The following is a 22,045-nucleotide window of genomic DNA, read 5'->3' as shown; positions in this document are numbered from 1 at the left end:
AGGGAAATACCCGTAACCTAAATACGTGCAAACTCACCGACGTTGCCGAGTAATGGAGAAGTTGCTCGGAAGTCTCTGCTTAAATCTGGAAAAGCAAAAAAGGAGGCCCGAATTAATTTATGTATAAAGCTGCATTTTCCGTTCTCGAATTAATTATCACCGTTGTTTACAGATTACGCAAGGGTTAAAATTATGCTTTAAATGTACCACCTTGAACTATCAAACGGTTATTAAAATGGGTATTCTTACCTCCTTTAGGTTGCTCCACACTTGAAATGTAGTAGTTCGCGTAGCATCTCACAGTCAGGTCAAATGGTGAAGCGTCGCACTTTTTACACTGCGATAAGAATACAACAGAATATTACTCATTGTACATACTTGGGTCTGATTTCATGTCCCTGCAAACTGCGTGTGTCAAAATAATAATTATTTTTTTTTTTCACAACATTTCAGTGTTTTCCGATGTGTTAATAAATGAACTCCATAAATGAATAATAGAAAGCTAATTAAATAGACACAGGTATCGAATATATATATGAGTAAGGCCTGTGAACAGCTACCACTATTTACGACCAAAAGCGACAATTTAATCAAGAATCATATTTATTACGTACCTTCCGGTTTTATCCACTGTAGGGGATAGTCCAGTTTTCACCTTATCTCCACAGATCAATCGATCGAGCCGATTCTTTCGGATCGTTGCTAAATTTGGTCAATCACACTGAAATGTAGTTCGTCCCTGTAGTCAGATAAGAGATAACATTTTGTTAGTATTCCATGTTCCAAATAAATTCACGCTCTAGTGAAAATTAGCGATCATTTGTACAAAACATAATCAAAGACCGAACACCGATAAAGTTTAACCGAAAGACAAACCTCCGAAGTGACGAACATGTAACGACACAGCTATGCATGCGTGAATAATAACACACTTCCGTATTCGGTTAACGAACCGATAATATATTTTTATACAAAAAGAATGCCGCCCAAATGAACCACTCACTGATAAACACGTTACAATTGTATTACGAACTCATTGTCAAACGAAGCTCGCCTTCCGCAAGGCCCGTTTTTTCAGAATATCAGAAAGAAAACCGAAACGAAATATTATCGGAGTATTTTCTTGTCACAAAACGCTTCTGACGCGTCAAAAGTCTGCCCGAGAGGAATTTCAATATGTTGTTAGCCTGTTCGGCAAACTTCGGAAAGCTAAAATCTAAAAATCTGCAGCGTGATAATAAGACTCGATTCCACTTTTTGCGTCGTAGCTGCTTGTCTAAAAGGACTGATTGTGAGTTGAACTTGTTAACGATGCAGCTACGCACTCACCGAAGGTCGGCCGCACAAACAAATAACAAACAAACGACACGCGACGCGGCGAGTCGAAAATCGAATTCGCAAAGACCTGAAGTTGCACGGTAGAACGAAAAAGGAGGCCCGGATTAATTTAGAAAATCGGCTTTTCATTTTTCGAACAAATTGTTACCGTTGTCTAGTTTAATATTCACGCATTGCACGCTGTAACAAAAGTTCGGCTTCAAATGTACGACATCGAATTATCAATCAATAATTAAAGTGGGTATCGTTACCTGGAATCTGGGCTGCTCCACACTTTTACATGTAGTAGTTCTCGAAGCATCTCAGGTTTACAGTTGCACAAAACAATGAAAACTCGGGACACGAAATTCACCTTCAATTACGTAATACAACGTAACAGAAATCGTTGAGCTTATACACTTGGCCCGTTTTTGTACAGTCACGTAGTACGAGAATAATTTTCGGTACCTACATGTGTTCGAAGCCAGCCTCGGTCGAACACTGATAGTAGAGCACCGATTCTTGGTCAACATTTCGAGCGTGTTTACATCGCTGCGTCCTTTGAGACTCGCGTCAATGTTATGATCGGCTTCAATGGATCGTAAACTTTCGTCGCGTACGCACAAATTTGATTTCTATTCAAACGGTGAGGTGGTTGTGAATTGTATTAAACGATTTCTTTTCATCTTATTCGATAATTCGGTCACCGTCGACTCGGCACCCACTCGAGCTCTTCGTTTGTTTCTCGCAGGCCGGCCAACCCGTCTTTAGTTTTAATCTGTGAAAGACCGTAAAATGATTGCATCGACAAAGACGACGATTATGTTTTGTCAATGAATGCCCCGTAAATAAAATTGAAACATAATAGTCGTGGTTGTCGTCGATGCAATAAATAAAAACTGCATTACGTGTCTTTTACATCACGATTATAGTAACAGCAGGGTAATTTTTCTCAGATTTTTCTTTTCGTGTATACAAAGGTTATACATCAGTGCCTCACTTTAAATTGCTTCAAAGTGGTTAAAGATCTAATAAATTTTTCATCCTGCTGGTAACTCTGAAGGTTTGATTTTACAAACCCGGACCGATATTGATCACGATCAACACAGAACAGATTCTTTACTTGTGAAAAAAAAGGAGAATCCAAAGTATCAGTGACTTTGTTGAAAATAGTCTTCTGGATAAAATGAGACAACGCAGAGTGAAAGCGAACAATCTACTTTATTTTTAACGATTTTTAACTGATTTCGAATAAATCACTGAAACCGAAGTTTTTGTACACAATTGCAGTATATTGTATTTTTGTATTCTTATAAAGACCATCGTATTGCTAACCTATGTAATAATTTGTCAAATATCTCATCTACGACCATCTTGTGGTAAGACCAACAAAAAGTATTGACTCTAGTTCAACCAACCTTCATAATTAATAACGATCCGTGTATCAAGAGTGGGAAATTGTTTTCTCTTCTAAGTACCTGAGATCAGGGTAGAAACCTTTCAGACTAACGATAGGTCAAAGTTTAGGAAACAAAGCGAGGGTTTCTCTTTGAAATATACACCTATTTTGATACATCTGAGCAACGGATAAAAGAATAGAATTGTGTATACGAGTATAGCGTGTATTGTGGAGGCGTGGGTGAGAGATAATGCCTTTTTCTCGGGTAATTTTTTACCAGCTTTCTCTACCTTTCCTAAGAAGTTTGCCAAGGTAGGCAAGTTGGTAACGGGATAAAGTTTCTCCGAGCAAATCGAGAAATCGATCAATGTTCATTCACCTGCTGCCATTTTCGAAGTCGACTTGTTTTCAACGGACGATGCAGCTTCACCTTTCCCGTTCCGTGGAGAAAAGTTTCTAAGCAGAGCTCATATAAAAGGGAGAGAGAAAGAGAAATAAAGGTGTCTGTGATCAAGTAAACTTGCAGCAAGTAATATTTGCGCATACTTTGAGAATAGAATTTTACGAAGATTCAAACTTTTCATACCATAATTGGATCTAACCCTCAGACCGACAGTTAATCAATTATTACTTTGCAATCAGTTTTCGAAAATCTCTTGACTGAAGCTGCATGAAACTTTTTTGAGACGACAAATTTTCTCGAAAAAATTTTCCTGTTGTCTCCAGAAACGTTTCTCGTTACAATTTCTCTTTACTAGGTAACGTGTGAGTATTTTTTTCAGTTTTCTGTACACCTATGCTTACCCTTAAACGTGATGAAGGCAGGACTTGACTATCGTTGGTAACAAGTTAGGAAATCCATTCTTACTATCGAAAGCATAAAGCGAGAAAAGCTTTCTCGGTTATCGACTGGGACGAGCTTTCGGTATACACAAAGCTTGCCTGAAAATCTCTCAAGATAACTAACTCTGCGTTGCGAGTAAAACAGTACAAATTTCTCAAGAGTTTTTCGAGCTTTCGGTTTTCAGCACGCATCGAAACAAAAGCAGGATAAAATTTTTCTTACACACTAGATGGTTTAATAGCGATAGATTAGATAATTTGTGAATAAAATTAAGCTGGTGATGTTTGCAAAAAAAAAAAAGAAGAAAGAAAAAATCGCATTTTTTAATCGAAATTTTCTTCCCATTCTCGGTTAGCATCGCGTTTCTTGGATTTTCACTGTTGACTGTTGACTGTTGACGTAAAGAAAAGACTAAATATAAAAAAATAAAAAATCCCGCCAGCCTGCAGCGCGTAATTCACGTATTGCAGCGCAAGCACGCCTCAAGCTGAACGGAGGATGCGCAAATCCCCGCAGCGCCATTCAATCGATCTCGGCGTCCTTTCAAGCTCGCTAAAGAGGCAAGCTCGCACGTGTGTGCTTTCAAGAGAGAACAATTCGAGCTGATCGAAGTGAGGGTGAGGAAGGAATAGTGGAAGACGAAAAAAAGAAGAAGAAGAAAAGGAATATGATTGAGAGATACGACAGGAATGAAAAAAGGAAGCGTAGAAGCACAGGTGAACAATTACCGTTTTATTTTTTCACTCCCGCGGAAGGAATTATGAGGCAAAAGCTCCAAAGACCTGTACAGCGGTCGTTGTACTACAGAAACACGAAGGAAATTGGCTACGAGAGGATCCCAAACTTAATCTATGTCGGTGGGCAGCCCTTTTCGAGGGTCCGTATTTACTATGTATATATATATATATATACATACATATATAACACAAGGGTATTATATGTAATACCAAAACTCGCTCCGGTCTAAGAGGATTTTTACTGTATTTTAGGTCGGCGCGAGATAAGCGATATGCTTTCGGATGAAAGACGCACTTTAAAAAAGCTTAACGTCACAGAGTAATTGGGAATCCAGAGCGGGAGACGAGAGGGAAAGGACGGTGGGATAAAGTGAAGACGGAGGAGTGAAAGCTCGCGTGTAAATAAAAGTTTCTTAAGAACGGTAGAAAAAAAAACAGCAAGAAAAAAAAAAAAAAGGAAGCGGTGCATTCATTTATCTCTCAGTATAATTAGTTTTCATGCGTAGAGGTTGCAGGAGGGAAAAAGACCACGTCAGCAACGATGCGGATGCGAAATATAAAGAGATAAAAAAAATAAAATAAAAAAGTAAGAAAAACAGGCTTTATTTTTTTCAAAAAGAACCCCGGACATCGCATGAAATTCCTTCGGACGATAATATCGGTTGGCTCATCGCCACGAGCGAATAATATTCTTCAATCAATCATCGGTCAGGAAGTGGTGAAAAAATTTTGCTCGATGTCTTTTTGGCTTTTTTCTTCTATTTTTTGAACACGTACTTTCTCCATAAATTTTCCGTGAATCTATCTAAAGATTTCGCTTCTGTCGATCAAATCGTGTCGATTTTACACGAAGCGATAAGATCGCAGGTCGCGCGTCCAATGGTATAAAGAAAATCGAAAAGTGATTGTAAATGACCTTGATTGTAATTCGATTTCTCTTTTAATCCGCGAAAAGAGCAATTTCTTGGGAAATTTTCGTACGGCGTAGGCTTTACGGTGAATGAAAATCGACGTAATTGATTTGCGTCGAAAATTTCCTTACCCGACGAAAGGAAGCGAAGGGTGGATACGACAAGGCTCGAATTACGTCGGGTTACAGGTGGTTGCGCGCGGTCCGATGCGGTAGGTAACGGGGCGTGGTTTTGTAGTACTAAACTGATTCGCCAATTTACTTTGGTGTAGTACTCGAGGCAGATCTTTGCAAATGCCTGGTTAAACAGCCCGGGTATTATTTACTCGAGTGATCGAATCGCGGGGGAATTTTATCAGGGGAGATTTTCTTACGAGGGTTTTGCGTTTCATCTCAGAATTGTCGAATTAATATCCAGCAGACGATCCCACGTTTCTTTTATTTTTTTATAATTTTTTTATCCTTCGTCTGAAAATACTTTGACCTTAATTTTCTTTATTCACTCTTGATCAACCTGTTGTTCGATAGAGAAATTCTGACAAAGACCGAAACGCCGTTTGGAGAGAGACAGGCACATTTTTGTTGACAGGATGTACCGAGACAAAAAGAAGCCACGTCCCGAAGGACGGTTAAATCGAGACCCTTATTGCGATGGAAATTTCCAACAGGAAATTATATACTCGTCCAGTTATTGCGCGTCGTTAATTTAATCCCCGGTACTCCTGGATATTTTATCTCTCGTCCAAGGTTAACGCGTCGATCCTTTGATCTCGTCGGATATATCACATGAATTGGTGAAGAGCTTCATTAGCGGTAATTTTATGCCTTCTTTTGCGAAATAATAAACTTGACCAGCTTGATTTCTTCAACTTCGTACGTCAGCCTCGGAAACTGACGAGCGTTTTATTCTCATTTATTAATTCAAAGGATGTTCCGAGGCTTGTGCATATTTTTATTTTTACACTTGAAGGGTTGACGAAGTGTTAGAAACGGTACCCACCTGCATAATTTACAATGCATACACAATGGATGCCAAGAAACGAACGAAATTTAAAAAAGGTCTCGGTGAAATTTACGCAAGTGCTAAAAAAGGTTTGCATATTAAATCAGTACGAGATACACAGAAGGTTCTTCGACCGTGAAGAATTTAATTTAGAACTTTGTGTACAGTTTTAATGTCTAGAATCATTTTTCTTCTTTCTCAAGAAGCGGTACGTTCTTACTACAAAAATATTTAGGGGAAATTCAACCAGTGAAACTGATTCTTCTTTATTCAATTGTCTGATACAATTCGCAATAAACATTCCTCCCTATTCTTTTTCCGAAACTGTTAATTGAAAGAGTAGGAAGAAAATGTATTTTGAATATCTTTTTTCTTTCCACCAAAAAGTGAAAAAGTAAATATGAACCGAGTAAATTCCATCTGGCAATGAAAAAGGAGAAAAATAATTCGAACGGGGCCGTAGATAAAAGTGCAGAAATTTCTTTGATATTTCGAAAATAACTATTAACTCGCAAAACCTGTTCGCGGCATCTCTATTAATTTTAATAAATAGTGAAAGATTGGTTCTTAGAATTTATTCCTCAGGTTGTATAAAAAATTAATGTTTGATGTGTTTTTCGACTTGAGACTGTGTACAAAAAAGTATATTTAATAAAACGATCTATCCCAACAATATCAACAGTTTCAAATTTTCTATCCAACAATCTTGAATGCATCGCGGCTAAAACTTTTCTATGCAACTTGTTTTCTACGATTGCATATCCTGAAGGGCTTATCCCCTCACAGCTCATGCGCGTAGGTATAATAATACGACAAATACTCGAATCCGCAAATTTTCTACCATCCGATTCAACTCCTCGGTATAATGATCCAAGTTGAGAAATTAGCCGACTCGCATCACCGGTGGAAAGATAAAATAAAGAAAAACCGTAAGTAAGAACGCGGAGTGTATGAATAAAGAGATATATAGACGCGAAGAGCTGCAGGGGTTGAAAAAGCTCGGGTGGGAAACGATTCTGCGTATATCTGGGCAACGTCGCGCTGGCGCGGGCGAGGCGAGGCGGCTCTAGAGAGCCGAGGGGATGATTCCGCTGGTTCCCCGCGAGGTCCGCAGTGTTTCGAGGGTTGCGGGGACCTCGGCATTCGCAGCCGCCGTGCAGACGCGATGCATAAGCGCGATCGCGTATCTCCTTAGATCCGTTACTTTTGCCTTTCTAAGATAGGTACGTTCCTGAAGTGGGGGGATAGGATAGATTATCATATAATATTTCAGGATGCGGAACGAGTCGAAATTCGTCACCGAATTTCACTTTCGCCTCCGTTTCACCTCGTCCAGAGAGGGTTGAAGTGGTGACCGTGGGGGATTAAATGAGGCAAAGTGAACATGGCATTGTTCGCGGTGTTATACTGAAAATTCAACTTTTCTTCCTGTCGTTTTGAATTTGGATAATTTCTTGTCCTTTCTTTTTTTTTTTTTTTAAACTTGTTTCCCTCAAAAAGTTGTCGACTTTATTTCTTCCGTTTTTCTTCCGTTTTTTTTTTCCACACATCTCGCGCAACGTTTTATTCCGTGTGAAAATGCCGTACAAGCAGTTATAAAGGTAAGCGAAATGGGTTAGACTTTATTGTTAAACTGGTCAAGTAAGCAGCGGGTATATTTGTAAAACTACCAGCTCCTGCAATCAATAAGACCCGCTTTGTTCGGCTAGGAATATATATCCTTTTACCATGTAACCCTAATGTGTAACACGCCGGCTTTGAGCGCTCTGCACATTTTTTCCTTTTTTTTTTTGTGTGTGTGCAAGGTGTGCACGAACCCTGACCTATATATACATAGTAAACACGCAGATACACGTATACTTATCAAGTCGCGTGTCGTTCTAACATTTTCCGATCGTCAAGTAATTCTAGTGACACATTTTATAGAAACGTACAGTTGACGACGTATGAAAAAAGAGGATCTAAAGGAAAAGTGTACACAACAAATGCATCTAGCGTATAAAATTGTTATGACTTTGTTTTACACAAAAATTCTTTCTTGCAGTATACGACTCATATTGCAATTCGTGTCAAGCTTTATTTTTTGTTGGTACAACCGAGTCTGTCAGCGGTATATAATTTCATGAAAGGCGTGTGAAACGGAGAGTTCGCTTCGACCTGAATACCGAATGACAGCTGGGCTAAACGAACATTGGAAAAATGATTGACTGACCGACAAAAAGACGGTTTGTGATTTTGTGGAAATTAGAGGTGAAGGTATTCAAACTCGTTTCAACTGAATTGTTTTCCGGAAGTAGTCCGAATGCACACGATATATACCTGTGATATTCTCACCCTCTATGGCTGCATGGGCAACAGTTGTTTTGCGCAAAATGCGGACAAGCTGACTCGACTGCGAAACGTCGTAGGTGCAGCTATTATTTCCAGAGCTGCACGTACGGCATTGGCAACTGTACTAGGTGTGCCAGTTTAAGCCCCTCGCTCTCGGTCGAACAACAGTCGAATAACAAATTTCCATTTAGCACATTTGCCTTTTGCTTTTCGAGCTTTTGCCCGCACAGCCACAGATCGGCGAACTGCACAATTACCGAAAAGGATAATCTTCTTTCCGTAAGCGAAAACCCTGCGAAGCCGCGTTCCGTCGCTGATCCGCGACGATCCAAATACCCTGCTTTGCGGGTATGGAAAATCTCTCCGAGTGCAAACAGTTTTGCAAAATTGGAAAAATTGCAGGTATCGTTACACCGTGCAATTAAATCCCGCACTGCACGCCGTTTCCTCGGTAAATCGATTCTCTTCGACCCTCCGGTCTCGAACAGTGACCAAAAGGACATCCGCGATACCGACGAGTAAAAATGAGATTAAAACGAAGACAAAGGGCCGCTCGCCGCCGGGCGAACATTCGATGAGTTGCTAACCGCGGCCGCTGCCAGTGATACAAAGCGTGAATTGCCGGTCTGCTGGTTAGAGATTAGATCGCGATTCGCGCTGATCCATACACCAAAAGGCGGAGGCAAAAGCACGAAAGCTCGGATCGACGCATAACCGATTTTCTCTCAGTTGAGGTACACGGGTCTGCCAAAATACGTGTACGTGATAAAATTACGGAAGATCGATAAATTGGCGAAAATTAACCGGACGATTTCTCGTTTTCCATGGGCATATGATCAGTCGGGCTTATCTTCCCTGATTATAAGCAAATCAGGGTACAAGTAGTAGCAACTCGGTGCTGCTCGGAGTGGATTTGTACCCTGATTTTCCTATAATTAGGGGTCCCTACGGGTCGCATCGCCGAAATAATCCGGTATTATACAAGAGCCGTAGGCACGATTCGTATCATGAAAAATGCAGCAGGCCTGCCTGTGACTGTTTATTCCCGAGTGCCTTTAGCCCCGCTCTTTGAAACTTGAGGGGATCAACTCGAGATGAAATTCGCAAGGTTAGGGAATTTCCCGGTTGACAGAGAAAGTGCGCGCATTTCGAACCTCGGTTCTCTGTACGCTTGAAACAGCTGCCGACAAGTGTGGAGAATTTGTGAATAGATCGTGAATTTCATCGATCCGGCCTCCGAAACAGTATTTGATATCGTCTCGAAGTTTAGCCGCTCACCAGTTTTATGGACCATTCGCGGATTATGGCTTCTTACTTCTGTACACTACCTGCGAGGAAAACGAGGGGGGATCGATCTGTTGCCGTACGATTCGAAATAAGAAATCGCAATCACACTGTTGTATTTCCGCTTCTCGCATACAGCTGCAGATGCACGTATTTTACTTCCTCAACATTCTACCACTTTGAAACCCAGCCAATTTAAATGTATTACAAACTTTTCGAATCTCTTTACGGGATTCTCATCCTTATGCCGACTCTCTGTACTCGTCGAATGATTACCGGCAACGTGAACTCTGTTACCAAACTAATGGAAATTAGATTTGTGCAGCTTGATTGATTTTAAAAGAAGCTAATGAATCGATTCTCTGAACATCGTAAATCCGCCATTGACATTTTGTTCAGAGAATTAGCATCGCTTAACATTGACTAATGGGGAAAACGCAGATTCGGTCGCATTGGATTGGAGTTTGTTGAAAATTTGATTTCTTTCACGACTTCGCTTGATCAGGAATATCATAAAATATCTTGAATATTGTAATTCGGTAATTTAAAAAAAATGAGATATGTACAGGATTTCTTGAGATTATCAATCCTACAAAAGCAGCGCTCAAAAATCGCTTGTACCGCACCAAGTTATTTTCTAAACGTGGAGCGGATGTGGAGGATGAAAATTTCGATTTTTTAGATCCTTTGGCCGGATTGTGATTCGAGAAAGAACTTTATACTTCGTTAATATAAACCCGGCAGTTGACAGTTTGTCAAATTCACCGAACACAGTTATTATACCTACGTCATGATAAGACTTTTCAATTTTAATTTTTTCACTTCTCATTCACTAGAATGACAATAAAATAAAGTTTCCGTAGAAAAATATCCGTTGAAATATAATTTCAATATGAGTTTCTTGATTTTCGAAGTCAATAGAATTCCGCCTTCTCGTAAACAGGGAATATAAATAACGATTGAAAGTGGATACACATACACGGTTGTACAACGTGGCTTGTACAAGTCACAGGGTAAATAAACTTTTGCGATATTTTACATCCTCCGTAAAACACGGAATGGCGCGATAGTGTGAAATGGGAATCCGTGCGAGGGGACAACTTCGTAGGTACCTGTACGTATCCATCTTAGGTCCACCCTAACGTTACATGCGTTTGAATAATGCACGAACGGAGGTGGGCGCGTATAGAGATAGGTTTGTGAGTTAAGCTCATAGGTGTTTGACGCCGTTGCTGCAGGGTTATACGTGTTCGAAAGACGGGGCCGAGGCTGAGAGTGGGACAAAACTTGAAGGACCCCATTCCTCCGGCTCTTCCCTGCAGAAAGACGTCGGTGTCTTGTGTTTCGCAAAGTGCCTAAACTTTGCGAGAAGGCGGATATATACATACTCGTTGGGTATGTACATAGACACACGTATACATATGTATACGTATACATGGGTAAGAACGAGTTCGCCAAGAGGAAGCGTATCGTTAGGCACACCCCATTTGCACCGAGTACTTCGTAGGCAAGCGGAGGTACACAGACCCTGCAAGATTCCTCCGGACATTATCTCGACTATCCAGGAGAGCCACCCAGCCAGCCAGGCAAACCTGCGCCGTCTTTGCAATTTAACCGTTTGCACTCAGCTCAGGCGCCGATTGACGCTTCGCAAAATACAGTCGTATACAACAGCCCGCAAAGCTCCGCTCTGATACGTCTCCGCTCCAAGCTCAACAACAAGTCTAGACTTTTCTGGAGGCGAAGCGAAGAGAGAGAGAAAAAGAGAGAGAGAGCGAGGGAGAAAGGGAGCTACAGAATTGCGCGGAAACAATTGAGCCAGAGGAATCGCGATTGCAGCACCACCGGATATCTTGCAGTTTCTATGCCTTTCTCCAACTTGCCAAACGTTTGTTTTTCCCCTTCACGAGCCAGCGAATTCATCCGGACACCTGATGCAGGGTTCAGCGAGGAGGAGGGTAAAACACAGGGGAAAGGGAGGGGAAAGGAACGTTATACTTTGATGAATAATCGTTACGAATCGCAGAAGAACCTCATACATTATGCAGTGCGACATGTGTAACAGATTCGGATGGACACACGGAAAATAAAACAGCAGGGAATTAACTAAACGATCACCGAACCCTCTGACTTCACCTGTTATTATGTATAATCGTTAGATCCGATGACACGTTGTATACACATACATGAAAATATCGGTTGCTTGGTATTTTTGGTACGCCGTCTAAGTACAAGGCTCCGAAATTTGGTATCGATCTGAACGAGTTCACGGTTTGGACTGAACAAGAACGAGGTCGGCCAGTGTTGTGGATTAATTGTGCGTGAGAATTCCCGACGCCCAGTGTTCCCTAAAAACTGCGGTTCTATGAAACTATCCTTTTTTCTAGGCTCCACAGATCCGCTTCCCGAGGATTCCAAAGAGTCTGGTTGATGATCGTGAACCACATCTGAGAGCTTGCAGGTCCCAGGAATTAACGCTGCTCACACGTGACCTGCAGGTGACAAAAGCTCTTTGTGAACCACAATTTTGTCAATTTACGGCCGATACCTTGACCACTTTGAACTCGTCTCTTGGCAACCAAGCTCAAAATATGTGGCCACGAACAACTGATTACGTGTAGAAACACCGGGGTGAGCTTCGTTGGGCGATTACGAGTACGCATGGTGAGAAAAGTTGCGTGTTTGAGCAATTAAACTAAACGTACCAACGGGGAACACAAACAAGCCACTCGTTGAATATGCGCGAATGATAAACGGTGAATAAATGTATCTACGTATGCATACCGGGGAGCCGAAAGGGCGCGATGAAAGATTCACTCGTTTCCCAATAGATGCAATTACAGCCGTAGGAGCGAGTGCAGCAATTTCCTAGAATCTAGTGCTTCAATAATATCTCGCTTCTGCAGCACTCGCGAGAGAGGCACAATGCCCCCAATACCACACACACGTGAACCGAATTACCTAAAACTTCCCAGTCAAATTCCAGAAATATCGCGGCATACGACGATAAGTAAAACGTCAGGATTCCTGCGGTCTGGTCCTTTGGTCGAACTTGACAAAGGAGCTTTGCTCCATGGTGAACGCACCAACGTCCGACCGAACTTTGTCTAGGAGTTCATTCCAATCTCCGCCCATCACCACCAACACTCCTCGCTCCTGAACTTTTTCGGGTGTGAAAACCACGGGCTGCTACATGGAAGTGTTACGAACAATGACAAGTAGCACGGGTAGCAAAGGGACGTTTCTTCTTTCATCTTTCGTTCCCAAACGCACATTCGTTACATTGAACTCCGAGTTCGGTTCGTCTGGAATTCTGTAATTACTTCGTGAACTAAAAGGGATGCACCGGTCTCTTAGCGATTGCAATTTTTCGAAAATTTATAGTGGACGTGAAATATCAGGGCTGAATTATTGGCGCAGAGGGTGCGCGTATGCTTGGTTTGTAAATTTAACGAAACAAGTTCGAATTTTTATCTTCACTTTGGAACAGGGGACAAAATTAAATCCCTTGTATACCTTCTCATACGACACCCACAAGCTACTGTTCAATTACAAAGTGAAACAAATAATAAACATGCCAAGATGGAAAAAAGTCACACTCGTACGAGTTACCCAGCTGAACATCGGATCACTCTGTTCCTGACTTTAATCCGATCATCGTGACGCACTTAACGAATGTGCGTTTATAAATGTCTCAGTGTGAGAAATAAACCGAACATTAGACGCACAGCTCGAGGTTGAAACTAAACGTGGGACGTAATTGACTCGATGAAGCATTGATCATGCACCGAGTGAGAGTACCAATTTGCAGTAACTGAGAACGGCATGATCGAGTGGATATCGGGTGACTTTCCTTGACACGTGATGAGGATTTGACCGACACGATTCGTGATCCGGAAGAGTCTAATCGCCCGAGTAGAATATTCCTGGAGACAGTTGAACGGGAATTGGAACGCGGTTCAATTTTGGCCAATCATCGACCGATGGGAAATAGCTCGAAGCTGTGGGTTTTGCGGGGGTCATAATCTTGCCGGCGAACTCTGTGTGACAGAGTCACGTGCCTCTCTCTAGGTCCTCTTCTCTGCCGCCTGCGAGGGGCAAGGGAGAGTGGTAATCAGGTTTGCGAAGAGGTGATGCTCCCATCAACGTTCATTGGGTACACTGAGTACCTTTCTCCTCGTCCTCCTGTGATCCTTTGCTGCGCTTTAAGTAGGTCTACGTACAGGCATTATACCTACGTGTGGCCGAGGCACATTTCGCATTACCCACCGCCAACCTTCGACGGAACTGCGGCCTCATCGCCTTTGCCGGCCACTTAATTAACTTAAGCGTGAAATCTGAAGACTGGTAGGTGAGCATCGTGCCAAGTTTTGGCGAATCGGCGGAGTGATTTTCCTCGTATCTTTCATCGCCTGTCTCGTCGTCGACGTTCAAAGGAGAATTTAGGTGGTCTTTTTCTTTTTCTTCGGTAATTGCTTGTCGTCTTTTACTCTCCGCCCTCTTTCATTGTACCACGCGAAAATTAGTCGCTGGGCACTGTAACGTAGAAGCGGACTGATATACATATCATAAAAATACGTTATATCGTCGACCAAATTATTGCTCTATATCAATCCAGGCCAGGGATTTAGAATCTGCCGAAGCATAATTACTTTGTTGTGGTATATAGATACAGAAACACATTAGTAGCCGAGTATCGTCGTAAACGCCAGAAATATACCGAAAAAATATCGTCAATATCGATCCGCTAAATTTTATCTTCAACGACCAAAGTATTCGTTGTACGTATAGACTAAATATGCTCAAAAGAAGTTTCTACGTGGAATGAAAATTTGACTCGCAAGCTTCGAGCCAAGATATCTATGACGCGTACGCGTACAAAATCAGGCAACAAGTCGTGGATTCAAAGCAGATCCGTGCAGTATCGTCGTTGTTAGGATAAATGGGTCACCGAATACGCATATGCTGGGCATTCTATACGAAGCGTATCAGTTACGTCTCGCTACTCCTTTCAGTTTTACATTTGAATAATCCTGAGAGAGTTTGATTATAGAGAGAAATTCATTTCAACATTTGCAATAAAAAAATTTTCGTCAAGAGTACTTTGATATTCGATTGTTTTCTTCGGTTGTTGATAAAATTGCATCGAGATCCCGTTTGTTTCTGTACAAAGAAAATTTCGCCGATTCGTAAGAGCAAAAAAATTCAAAATACCAGACACCGGATAAATCTGTAAAAACTGCAGACCAAGGAAAGGTATCAGAGCTTCTCAAAACTACCTTAATGCGCCAAAAAATTGTTCGAAATCTCGTTATAACGCTATATGTTTGCTAAACACTCACGCAATAAAGGATTACAAGATTTTCGGCGGTAAAAATAATCGATTAATGCGTTAACAACTAGCACAAATTTCCTGTACATTTCCGCGTGAATACCTCCGGGTAAAGTTAATATTGAGCTCGAGGATCGGGCGAAAATACACAAAACCTAAGCAAACATTGCGGGCGTGGTGAACAGGAAGACCATTTCTGAATGTAAAGTAATGCTCGAACAAATAGGCAGGCGGCAAAGTCTTTCCAAATTCTTCATACAAAGGATTCGCCGGCGATTTTCCTCGCAGAATATTTTCCAAGGAGAAGATTTACCGATTGGATCTTCGCATGAAAAACTCCAATAACGCGTATAAAGCAGAGAAACCAACAACAATTTCTGTTTCCGACTGGAGCAAAAAAAAATAAATAAATGAAGCAAATAAATTACAACAATATAACGTCACCCATGTTGAGGTGTATCTATATATTTTTTTTTTTTTTTTAAGCCAAGACTTTGTTCCATTGATTTGAGAAATCTGTAATTCTATTCACCGCTTAAGTACGTATATTATCAACTCTCGTAAGGCTTGAAAGAATTTATTCAAACAATTATGATTATCGGTACAGAGATTGGTTAGTTGGATAACGCGCAGCACCGAGTGCTCGAAAATAAAAGTGGGGTAGGTGTATTTTGAGGGGGTTGTTGGCCGAAATCAATAGAGCTTATTCATCCTTGTAGTACCCGCCCATTCTCTCTTTCTCTCGATTTCTGATATTTCCTTCTTTTTTTTTCCAGCCGGTCTTAACTTGACGAAACACGTAACGCGCAGGACGTTAACGCTTCACTTTAATCAAAACGTTCACCGTACACTCAGCCCAGAAATCCCCTCGTTCTCTCTTCAATCTTTCAGCCCTTTGTTGTAGAGCTGGAAGTGTCAACGGTTTCATTCCTGAACGATTGATCTGTTCAGCGAGCCTTCTCGGACCTCTCTCCGTCGGTTAACAATAATACTTGTAATCCTGATGTAAATCATTTACCAAGACCGGTACCGGCTGTTTGAATACCGTCAAATGAACCGGAATTAATTGGAATGTTAATTGATTACTCGAATCACGCTTTACTTCCTTTCCAATAATTCGTCTTCTGATATCCTATCACGATTCATTTGACTCCTAATTGTACTACATCAGCTGACGATGAGAATATCCTTGACTTCAATCTCGCGTTTCATCTTCCGACGATCGAATCGACAGGGAATTAACAAGCTAAGCTTCAGCTGCGACTGGACGACTTTCGTAATTCCTGTTTCAGAAACGTTAATCACAGATCGTATCATTCGGCGTAGATCTCGATTCTGCGGTAACGCACTTTATCGTTAAAGCAGATGAGGTAGAGCGCTGCTGTCTCAGACAACACAGGTTGCGTAGAAACGACCGGTCAATATTTCTTGTAATTGCAACCATCGGTGTGTAAGGTTAAAGTTGCAAGAGCGGGTAGCAAAATATTCTCACAATCGCGTAAAGGTCGCATAAAAGCTTTGCAAAAACGAATTAAAATGTCTTCGAGGTCTCCTTTATTCTCGTCCGAAGCTAAAAATGATCAAACTGACGAGTCTTCTCAACCAGCTCCCGTGAGTTTAATACCAATGTCGATATTTTTCGAGTATCGGAAGCCTTGAGGTACATCCTTCAGCATTCTTCCGGTGAAATCAGCTGGCTGTAAAATTTCGTCAACGAGACTAGATGAGATAATATCCGTCCAGCCTCAAGTTTACGACGTTATCGGACCCCGCTTTAAGGGCTCTTTCCAACTTCTCGGTACCTTTCGGATACCCGCTACTGGTTTATTTATACATAGTCCTCGAGATGTAGGGTATCTACGGCGCACATGTAGGATAAACGCACACATCCGTGTATGTGATACGATACAAACAGTTCGTACGGTCGGATGCTCGACCACAAAACTCGACCAGATGTATATATATTGGAAGTCGAGTGTGTGAGCGGACAGACAAAGAACCCCGGCTTCGGCTTGGTATTGGTTTTCCAGTAACTCCTTGTCAGTCGTTCAAGAGTTGTGCGAACGCGAAGCTTATCAAACCTCACTCTCGTTTCATCCGGTCAACTCATAGCCAATTTTACGCAAATTTACAGGAAACTCTTAGCGTCCGATCAGCTTTACCGATCGCCACCATCCGCGTCTGGAGAAATTATGCAAAAGCTTTGAAACTACGTTCCGTCCTAGGTGTAGCAATAAACGTTGTAACGTTTACACGTTGGTTAGAAATTACAATCACCGTGCAAGTATCCGTCGGTCGATCGATCCGTGGTGCCGTCATTTCATTCGCTGAGGGCGAACCTGTCCAGTGTACAGATATACGCCTACATCTACACCTTCTCCGTGTGTTTCGGGAAATTCTGAACGGTTGCATCCGTCATTTGACAGGTTGACGAATTCATTAGCTCAGGTTTGCGGCAGAACAGCGGCTTCCTGTGCGAAAGATAATGGTTGAAGGAAAAGAGGAGGATGAGGGGTGGTATGAAATATAGTATATGTCTGGATACAAGGTACCGAGCTGCTACAACTCGCGTCCTACTTTTCCGCGGATATACACTTTGATAACTGACAAAGATGTTTCACAACTCCGTGAATCCCCTTCCAGGTTCCTCGTCCATTTTGCAATCTGCTCCACCGCGATGATTTATGTGTTTACAACAAATAATGTAACTTATTACAGGTATACATGGATTTGTGTTGTCACGGTGAGTAGGCAGATGAACGCCATGCGAATGTTCGCTAAGAAAAAATACAGGGCGGGAGGAAAGTCTTATTTCCGAACGAAAAGAGGGTTTCCAATTGATTCCGGTTGCTAAATAATTAAATTCGTTAGAACGGTTTATCATTTCTTACGACATTCGGAGGGGACGATTTGTTCGCGAAAGCTGTACAAACTCATTTCGAAAGAAATAAATGGCGATTGTTAAACCGTCACAAAGGAGAAGTCACAAGCTGTATCTGTACAAGAGAGCGATTCACGCCACTGATTTACTTATTATTTGCATCGGTAGAGAGTAAGTGCAAGACTCAATTAAAGCATAAACTTGAGAACCTCAAGTAACTGGAAACTTTGTCTCAGATAGTCAGCATAAATTTTGCAACACGGAGTTTCGACACGAACGTCAAAGGTGGTGTGTACACTTTGAGAAGATTTTTCTTTGCCAACTTTTCGCTCGATCATCAAACTCGATGATATCTTAAAGAAGAATAATCATCTCTGTAAGCAACTAGTTATCAAAATATAAATTGTTCGCATAATATATGTCACACGTATAAGAACCGGAGTCAAGTGACGCCCAAGTTGACCGATCTCTCCTATCCATCTACGCTACTGTAATACAGTTGACAGTTATCGCGCCGAAAACAATGTGAGAGATAAATCTGACGGTGACGTCAAACGGACCTCAAATTCCGTAATCGTTTTCAACTCGGACCAATCTCTGCCGGCAGGTTCCGATGACGCAGGCTTACCCACCGAATTCGGTATCAATGAAGACCTCTGTTTCTGTTCGTCGCTGATTCAAATCGTTTCAACCGAAACCCTCCCCCCCCCCCCCTCCCCCACGAACACTGCGATCTGATGTGGAATAACGAATTGTCTATCAGCCAGCCAATCGGAACGCTACGTCACTTGTTGAATACTATACCCATTATCTAACCACCATTAGCTTTAACTTGGCCTGCGTCATTTAAATGTATTTTAAATTCAATCGATAAATGTACCACGCCCATGTAACGCACGTGAGATTTAGTCGATACTTCGTTGTAAGTCTCTGACCTCGTGAACTTTCGAACTGAATTTATCCCGCACCAGTACTTTATAATACAATATACAATTGTGTGCTTGCTAACTTCGCATTTGACAAGAAGAGAGCATCAAAGATGCTGTTGAAACTTTTAAGAATGTTTCCTTCGCACAAAATATAGAACTTCTGATGTCTAGTTTAATCCATTGAGCCTTCCTTTGTTCGATTCTCGATACATCAGGTCAATGAAAATTTGCAGTTTATACTTGACATGGCTTTGAAATAATAATATATCCGTTTACACTTGAATCAACGATAACCAGTCATCGAAACTTCAAGAGATGACTATTAACATTAATATTTCAGTAAAAATTACATAACAGGTTTCGTTTACGAGAAATCTTTTCAAAAGATAGGAACTTCTTTTCCGAAGATTTGAACGTTCTTGGAGAATTTGAAATTAAATGAACTATTAACCAGAAACCTTACAAGAACTGAGCTGTCTTCCAAAATAATGGTATCTCACGTATATTTTTCACGACCATTATAAATTGTTGATGATCGTTGAACTACAATTATTCAGAGAGAATATTGAATACTTTTATTCGTACATCGTTGTTTTTTTAGTTCAAAAACAATAGCGTATTCCCACTTGTCAAAAGCTCATAGTACCCGTCTCCTTGATTCAATGAGATCCAATTGCAACTCCCATTTAAAAACTTTCCTCGCAGGGGACGATACATACCGTGGTTTTCTCTGCCACGCAAATTCTGGCATCACATTTATCACGAACACGATATCCGCCTAGTTAAATTCAAGTGTATACTTTTGCTTTTATGTCTACCATAAAGTAGAGAATTAATGCGTAGATTTTCACGGAGGGTGTCACCGATAACCAAGCTCAAGAACGCGGCATGAGATCGCAAAATTATATCACACATATATATCGGGTGGTTTGGTATCGTTAATGTCCTTTGTAAGGCAGGACGTGTAACATGTTTTAAAAATCCATTAACCCGGTCGCTGCGTGCTGAGAAGATGACAATTTTTCACCGTGAAACCGTCATCAGATTTCAACGAAAGAAGTAGAGGCTTTATATGCGACAATAGAAGGGCGGCGAGTGGATGATGCGTTCAGACTTAGAATAGGCGCGTTGTAATCGGATTTTACTTATTTTTCACTTATTCGAATTGAACGGCAGGAGAAACCGGCGGAGTTAATGTCCGAACTCGTCAACTCCCGTCGAAGATGACGAGGTGCTTAAGTTTAATAGAATATCTTTAAAGCTGTAACATCTCCGCTGCGGGACTTTTAAATCGTTATCCGAATCGAATCTGTCAAAGGTTGGTAAGCGATCGACGCTGCAGAGATAAAGGATGTATTTTACGTTGGCAAAAAGTTTGTTGAAACGGAACGATATAGTTGGATGGAAACTTTTTTTTTACGCACATTATAGCAGCGCATTGCAATTTCTGTAAAATATTGGCAAGTGAAAATGGACGAGTAAGAGGAAAAAAAAATACGAAATATTTGCAGGATTGACTGAAACTTCGGAAGAAACGTAGGATGGAAATTTGGCGAATTTTATTAGTTTCGCTAGTTTTGAGCCTGGGGAAGAATCGTCGAGGAGGGCAAAGCGGCGACCTTGTCGAGGTTGCAGGAAGTTTATTTTAAAGCTTTGTTAAAACCGTAGGAGGAGGGGATTTCTCTTGTGCATTATATAGGCAGACAGGTATGTATATTTATGATAAATAGAGGATTTTAAACAAACTCGCGCGACAAAGCCTGATTGTTATAAATGGTCTTGACGCAACGGAAAAGCAATTGCCCACCGAGGCAAGGAAGGTAAGATGGGCCGAAGACTAAACATTCCCTGCTCAAGGGGACAGGGAAATATGAAATAAGGCTTCTCGGGGGTTAACTTGGGTTAAATCTTCCAACTTGCGGTTCGATATTTTATAAAATTCATTTATCTTGCACCTGGACGAATGCGCGAAACACGGGTGGAGAAATAAGTTTGAAAATTGTGCCTGCGCATGTCAAGCGTGCAATTAACTCCATGTTAATTATAGCCAAGTCGCTCAAGCGCCGCATCAACTGCATCGACGACAAGTTCTCCTTACTCAGAATTTGAAAACAAGTATCTGGTGTTTGTTTACCTGGGAATTATACGATTCGTGCACGTTGGTAATTAGCGAGTTAAATCATTCTTCGTGATATTCTAATTAGTAGAAAATAACAACAACAAATTGCGCGAGGTTCACTGGGATTGAAATCAATATGTTAAAAGCTCGAAGAACTTCGTATTTTATTACACTTACTGTCACGTGTAATTATTCTGATCAATAGTGAAGAAATGATAAGAAATGTACCGGTATCATTTTGTACATTTTTTTCGAGATGGTTGGTCAGCCGGAATTCGATACTTTTTGTTAATTTTATTACACAGTCGTCGTGCCTTGAGTATTCGGTAAATTATTACGTTTGTAAGTCACGAAGTCCTCTTTAAAAATATGAAAGCAGAAAATACTGGAATTATAAACGAAAGCTTGAATATCGGGCTTCGTTTCGATTCGCTAGAAAATTATTAATAATCCAGTAGATTCAAATTCACTCTATGATGGCTATTGTTATTCGGAAAACAGTTTTCTCTAAATGCACTGGATCATTTTTTTTTTTTTTTGATCATATTGATATCGTTGAATATTTAATTTTAAAGCATCGCAGCGATATCGATTACAATCAACAAATGGATATATTAAAATGACTAATAAAAAACGTGGTAATCTGTTTCGGTGATTTTGTAAAAAATATTCGTATAATAAAATCATAAAAATGAACCATCATATAATGGTGAAATCGAACGAATCTATCAAATTTTTATCAATCATCAAGCGAATTGAAATAAAGCATCGACATCCAAGCTATTCTTTAATATAAAAAGAATAAATAGTCTCGATTTTCAACAAGCCAACCTCCTCAACAAACCATACCGTTAATCGAGCAACAATTCACCTCATTTCGTGCACAACTCAGCAGCCCTCTATTTCAATAACAAAAGTAAAAAGATTTTGGGCCCTGCCTCTTTCTTACCATTCATTCT

The 22,045-nt window shown here is 40.9% G+C and overlaps 1 protein-coding gene across 2 annotated transcripts in view; it reads left to right on the top strand.

The window, feature by feature from the left end:
• The first annotated feature begins 7,330 nt into the window (after positions 1–7,330).
• LOC107219760 overlaps positions 7,331–22,045 on the top strand; it is a 30,679-nt gene continuing 15,964 nt past the window's right edge. For both annotated transcript variants that reach the window (XM_015658090.2, XM_046743726.1), the window contains exon 1: positions 7,331–7,811. The gene's annotated coding sequence lies outside the window, so the exon portion shown is untranslated. The remainder of the gene's footprint in view (positions 7,812–22,045) is intronic.

The sequence above is a fragment of the Neodiprion lecontei genome, chromosome 6, assembly GCF_021901455.1.
Source record: "Neodiprion lecontei isolate iyNeoLeco1 chromosome 6, iyNeoLeco1.1, whole genome shotgun sequence".
Taxonomy (NCBI): domain Eukaryota; kingdom Metazoa; phylum Arthropoda; class Insecta; order Hymenoptera; family Diprionidae; genus Neodiprion; species Neodiprion lecontei.
Note: the sequence above shows the minus strand (reverse complement) of the source record. Positions and strands in the feature narration are given on the sequence as shown.